Genomic DNA, 5,482 nt, shown 5'->3' with positions numbered 1-5,482 from the left:
TTCCACACTCTCTCTCCACGTCCAAACAATCCCTCCTCAGTCGTGACTGTGCCATTGCCTAAGAGTATCTCCAATGGAGTCCTTAAATAGGAACAACCACCACATAAAATGAGTATAAAAAAAATATAGAGACATTATAACAAACAAGTACATTAATAGCAAGTACGTACCAATAATATTCTCATATGTTGTTGGTAATTTACCTATAATAGTATGTACATTAATAGCAAGTTGGTAAATTATGTATGTAATTATCAATTTACCTACTATTTTTATGTAAACCAAATACTTTAGAGTCTAGACTGTACTAGCTACAAGTATCTGTGTGTTGTTGTAGGTTTCAAAACAAGATGAAATCGTGTATCAAAGACTTGAAAAATGGTTTTGCAAAACAGCAACAATGCTGATAATGGATAAATTGGAAAAGCTTTGTAGAGAAAATGTTCAATTTTGTGAAATTAGGGACAAACATCAAAGTTTTCAATTGGATTACAACAGTTAGAACTGTGTTTGGACCAGCATGATCATATTTACATACAAAAAATCAGCAGATACTTTCATATGGAGATAAAAAAATATTACAGCTATATATTTTGCTTTAACAGCCCTATGTCCTAAAAACTAAACCAGCTTCTGTACACAAAAAATTAACAAATGCTGGTATATGGCGGTACATAAAATATTGTTTAGTTTTGAGGAAAAAGAGATATTTACAAACTACTAAACATGTTAGATGTTGTTCAATATATAGTAACAAAAGATGCCAAATATTCTTCAACAAAGCAGGAAAAGTGTTGTTGCAGTAGTTTCATGAGTGTTGACATTGACAAACCAAGTTGCACAGAGAGAAAACGAACGGAAAGCATTTAGACAGTGATTAGAGTCACATTGAAGTAGATCCAAAGCAAAATATTGAGCAAAATGAAAGCATACCTACTTAGTCCTTCTTTTGAAGCGATGGTATCTGTTTTTGTAGCAGCTGGAGGCAAATTTTTTTTTCAGTGACTTGATAAGGGTTTCATCAAACTCTTTTGGGGCAACTTCTGAAATTTCTTCTCCCTCATTGTTTTAAATGAGTATACCAAATTAGCATATTCGATTGCACAGAAGATAGAAAATGTTACCTAACTATAATTCATCATATTGTTTACTTAGAAAAATTTTCTTGAAAAAAAAAAAAAAAAAAAAAGAAAGATGTTTCACAAGTATATTTCAAACAAAGCAAGATGGGTAGAAGATGTCAATTTTTTAATACAGAGAAGTAAAACGAAAGCATCAGATTTGATGGTAGCATGGAAGTCGAATCTAAACTTGTGTTCATTGCCAATAAAAAGAGCTCTCCTCACATATTCCCTCTTTTGTTTATGCAATAGATCGCTTGTTTCAGGTGGTGACGTTGAAGATGATACAGTAGTGGAAGATATTGTTGCTTCTCTTGGTGACATCTGTGGGGTTATTGGTTCCATAACTGCATTGACAGAGACATTGTTAATTAGCACAAAGTATTCCCTCTATTTTCAAATCGCAAGTGAAAGATCTTCTTTTGGCCAATTAGTCTCAAAAACTCATTTGACAACTATTGTTGGTCAACCAATATCTGATTTAAGACTAAATCTTTGCAAAGTATATCAAACTATTTTTCTCCAGACTTGAAAATTATCAAAGCACTGATTTCATTAGTTGTCTTCAAGAATTAAATCAACTTTATACCTACATTTAAAAATTTCATTGAATCAGTTTTTCATGCTTTATAACTCATTGGTCACAACCAGAATAAAGAAGTTGGAACAACAGAGGTTACATATTTGAATCGATTTTTGACTTGTAAAGAAACATCAAACTGTTGGGGAAAAAAAGAAGGGAAAACAATAAAGTCACATATTAAACATTACCAAGGTGTTGGTATCTGGTTGGGGTGTTTCTGACAAATAAGATCTTCGGTTGTTGGATCCTTTTGCATTTCCTTGACACAGTTGAGGCAAGCACTATACCACCAATTACAATGTGTGTCAAAACGTTTTACTGATGCCTTACATAGGAATGTATCATTCTATAAAATGTTTTGTCACACATGTCCAACAAAAAAAAAAAAAAAAAAAAAAAAGCAAGAACAAAATTAGTTTTTTTTTTCCTTTCAAATATGTAACAATGTAAATGCATGCTTTTAAAAATTAAAAAAAAAGAGATACCAACACATAAATCATTTCTATACCTAATATAGATCAGGATCTAAAAAGGCCAGCTCATCTATTGTTACTCTCCTTGCAGTGTGCAAAACAGCCTCATTCACTTTCCTTGAAGAAGAAGGCAGTATTTGTACATGATCTTTACATGTTGAGAACCTGTAAGTTTAAAAATAGAGTAAGGAGTTTTGAAAAATTAGTTTTTTTTGGCAGGTATAAATAGGAAACACAATTTTAGATGTCCACTCACATTGATTTGTATGAGTTAACCTCTAAGATGTCCGGATCAATGAAAAAAAGTAAGGAACTAGTACTATTCAAGGCAACCTTGTCGCAGATCCCAAAAAATAATAACAAATTATAAAACAAACATCATTAAATATCAGAGATGAGTAAATGTTTTCAATTTGATGATACATGTTTAAAAGTGAGACATAAATGATAATCAATAGGTTTAAGAGCGCGGCAAAATAATTTGAACATGCATGGCTAAAAACAAAACACAAATCGTAATAAACACTAAAATCACATAATGATAAAATAGTGGAATAGCGTATGGCAAGTAATGTAAGAACACAATAAAATAAAAATAGAAAAAAGTGGGTTTCAATTAAATGAGCTACCTAGGTAAATCTTGACTTTTAAACTTGTAAACACAACAATAATGGAGAAAGACAATGTGTGGACCGATAAAGAAGAAAAAGCTTCTGCAACATCTCCCACAATGTAACACACAACTCTTCTTTTCTGTATACAAAACAAATGAGAAACAAAGACTTTTTTTTTTTAATTTTTTTTTTGCCACCCTAACAAATGAAATGTTGTTGATAATTTAGAACTACAATGTTGAGACGAAAGAATAACCTGATATTCTCAATGTGTATATCACACTTCTGAGCTATTCTTTGATTAATCTATTTTGGTTCCAAGTGCTGGACCGCAGTTATATGGTCATTCACATTTTACAATTTAAAAGTTAATACAAAAACAATGTCAAAACTCATTTCATTCAAAAAAGGACAAATGATTTCAATCGATGCACACACACTTACATAGAGACAAATATATATATATATTAATATTACCTATAAGAATATCATCTCTGTTTAGACAAGGATAAAGCATGTTAACATTTAGCAGGAAAAAACTGATGTTGAGGAATGAGCGAAAAGACGCTAGATAGTTTTCTAAACACTATTGTAGCAGTGAATATAAGTTAGGTATCATGTGGCACGACTTTATACTGTCCTATGATCCTAATCGCCCGAAAATTCATAATTTCATAGCAATCATCAGCCTTAATCTTTGAGGCAACAACTTCATAACCAATGTCTGATGCAGAAGCTTCAACCGCATTGTTCTTTGCAATTGATCGCATCCAAAAAAAAAAGGAAGAAAAGAGAAGAGTAGAATTAAAAAGGTAATCGACAAACAAACGATAAAAAACATTATATTTTGATCTAGAGAGATTAAATTGGCACAGAAGTTAAATAGATTCACTGAAAATACGTAAACTATCAGAAGGAGATTTATAAATCACTTTATACATGCGTAAAAATGAAACAGAAAAATAAAAATAAAAACATACATACAAATGAACAAACTAATAAATGAAAAGAAAACCAATGGCATAACTTGTTAAAATCCCTAATTAAAATTATAGGACAATGACCACTCATTGTTTCATCAACTAAGACATAGTGTAGTGTCACATATTTCTAAATAGTTCCAAAAATGCTTGATTTCCATACACTACACACATGAATCTTTATTGTGTCTACTTTAGTGTAGGCACGCAATTTAGCAATAGGGGTGACTTTCACGGTTTCCATTTAACCTGCTTAAAGAGAATATAAATTTTATAAACTTAAGAATCACCATAAGACAAATTTGAAAACAAATATGAAAGAAAGGACTGAGATATCAATTGATGGCGCTTTAAGCTTCTGCCAGGCCGTTCTGGGTGTGAATATGGGGTACATGATGTTTGAATTCAATCCCAATTGACATGTAATAGTTATCAAAAGTTTGTGACGTAAACTCTCCAACGTTATCTAGTCAAATCTACTTGATCGGATAATTAGGGTGGTGAGCCCTGAGCTTAATAATTTGTGCCAGGAGTTTCATAAATGCAGCGTTGCATTTGGACAATAAGCAGACATGTGACCAATGTGTCGATGCATTAGCCAACACCATAAAGTATCTAAATGTTTCACATGTTGGTTGGATAGGTTCACAAATATCCCCTTGAATCCTCCAAAGAAACTTAGGAGGGTTATGAATAATCATTGTAATTGAGGGTTGAGTATTCAACTTCCCCAAAGAACAAGCTTTGCATGGCGGGAATCCAACATAGGGAGGTAAATGATGCACATGTGATGATTTGAGGATACGGCGCATCATATCAAGTCCGGAATGTCCTATACGGTCATGCCAAAGCAGCAAAGTGCTTTGGAACTCAGGCATAAGGCTGGCCACATGGTGGGCTTCTATGTCGCGAATGGTTGTGATGTACAACCCACTCGAGAGACGTTCCAGCTTCTTGTGAATACGTTTCTGGCCATACTCATAAAAAGTGATATAAAGAAATTTAGAACCATTCTCTTCAGTGATTTCAATATGATATTGATTATCTCGAATGTCTCTAAAATTCAGCAATGTTCTTTTGGAACGTGAAAAATAGAAAGCCTCTTTAATGGTTAAGATAATACCATTAGACAACATTATACATGCCTTTCTGTATCCTTCAATCAGATTGGATGAGCCTGAGAGGGTTGTCAGAGGTGCTTTCTTAGGTACAAAGTTAGTAAAATAGTGTCGCTCACACAATATAGTATGCGTAGTAGCATTATTAGCCAAACAACTAATTTTCCCTCTAGTCATACCTAGAAATAAATTGATTGAATTGGTAACATGCATAAATATAATTCCATTCATTCAATTAGTCAATTCGAGAAGTAATATTCATAAAATAATTATCCATAATTCAAAACAAACCAAAACCAAACAAATTATTCCAAATCAAGGGAGATTCATATCAGAGGGAGCATCCATGATACATGTGTGGAGTCTAAAACAATCCCAAAAATTCTAGAGGCGACACGTGGACTTTTATTCAAGAAAGACAAGATTGCCCTTAACAAATGGGCAGACTTCTTAGATGCTCCCACACGCAGCTCACACCCCTGAAGGACTGCCCATAGCTCACCTACCCTTGGCAAGGAAAAGTCAAAGCATTAAAGATAAGGATTAATTATTCAAATCCTATCTTTAATACATTTCCAATTGAAGATTAACTC

The 5,482-nt window shown here is 32.9% G+C and overlaps 1 pseudogene; it reads right to left on the bottom strand.

The window, feature by feature from the left end:
- Window positions 1-866: 866 nt before the first annotated feature.
- LOC126622505 (uncharacterized) lies at window positions 867-4,015 on the bottom strand (annotated as a pseudogene).
- Window positions 4,016-5,482: the final 1,467 nt, after the last annotated feature.

Source organism: Malus sylvestris, chromosome 5 (assembly GCF_916048215.2).
Source record: "Malus sylvestris chromosome 5, drMalSylv7.2, whole genome shotgun sequence".
Taxonomy (NCBI): Eukaryota; Viridiplantae; Streptophyta; class Magnoliopsida; order Rosales; family Rosaceae; genus Malus; species Malus sylvestris.
The sequence above is the reverse complement of the archived record's forward strand: the minus strand, read 5'-3'. Positions and strand labels throughout refer to the sequence as shown.